Source organism: Mus caroli, chromosome 5, assembly GCF_900094665.2.
Source record: "Mus caroli chromosome 5, CAROLI_EIJ_v1.1, whole genome shotgun sequence".
NCBI classification, from domain to species: domain Eukaryota; kingdom Metazoa; phylum Chordata; class Mammalia; order Rodentia; family Muridae; genus Mus; species Mus caroli.
The window spans coordinates 117,316,859-117,317,892 of record NC_034574.1 but is presented as its reverse complement, the minus strand read 5'-3'; the positions used below and the strand labels follow the sequence as shown (position 1 = coordinate 117,317,892).

Below are 1,034 nucleotides of genomic sequence, written 5' to 3'. Positions count from 1 at the left end.
AAAAAAAAAAAAAAAAAAAAAAAAAAAAAAAAGAAAAAGCAAACAAAAAACCCAAAACAAAACAAGGTGGGTAGCTCCTGAGGAATGACACCTCTGTCTGGTTTCCATACATGTACATATATCATGAGTGCATACACACACATGTGTACATATATACATGCATACATAAAGTGCAGCTATCAGGTCTTTGTCTCCATGTATAGTCCAGGCCAGTTTCAACATCCTCCTGCCTCAACCTGCTGAGTCGTTGTACCTGGTACTATCTAGTTCATTATTAGTCAGAAATAAAAGGGCTGATGAGATGGCTCAGCAGGTAAGGATGCTTGACTCCAGGCCTGATGACCTGAGTTCACCCCCTGGGCACTGCATTGGAAGGAAAGAACCACCTTCTACAAGATGACCTCTGACTCCCACATGTTTACCTTGGCATATTCCCTTGTGCTTGGCACATTTGAGTGTGTGCATGCGTGCATAATAAATTATAAAAAGTATATAAGAACAGAGCTGGAAAGGCGGTTCGTCGGCTAAGAGCACAGGCTACTTTCCAGAGGACCAATGGCCCATTCATAGCACCTACATGGCAGCTCATTAGCTGAAACTCCAGTTCTAGGGGATCTTCTAGCCTCCACAGTACCAGGCAACAACAGAAGACAACTTAAAGTCCCGTTTGAAAAATAAGGCAGATTTACCCAGATGGCAGGTTACATTTAAAAAGATTCTTTTATCCCTACATTTAATAGTATTGCACTAAATATATAAATTGGCCTATAAATTTTGTATTTAAAAAAAAGTGGTTTTGCTAGGCTTGGTACCTGTAATCCCAGAATTGGGGGGGGGGGGCTAAGGAAGGAGGATTGCTTTGAGTTTGAGCCCAGCCTGGGTTGCAGTGGGTTTCAGGCCAGCCTGGGCTACAAAGCGCTTCTCACTCGAGCGTTTTTCTTTTCTTTTTTTTTTTTTCGAGACAGGGTTTCTCTGTATAGCCCTGGCTGTCCTGGAACTCACTTTGTAGACCAGGCTGGCCTCGAACTCAGAAA

The 1,034-nt window shown here is 42.6% G+C and overlaps 1 protein-coding gene across 2 annotated transcripts in view; it reads left to right on the top strand.

Moving 5' to 3' along the window:
- Mphosph9 (M-phase phosphoprotein 9) overlaps positions 1 to 1,034 on the top strand; it is a 75,214-nt gene that overhangs the window by 10,997 nt on the left and 63,183 nt on the right. The window lies entirely within an intron of this gene.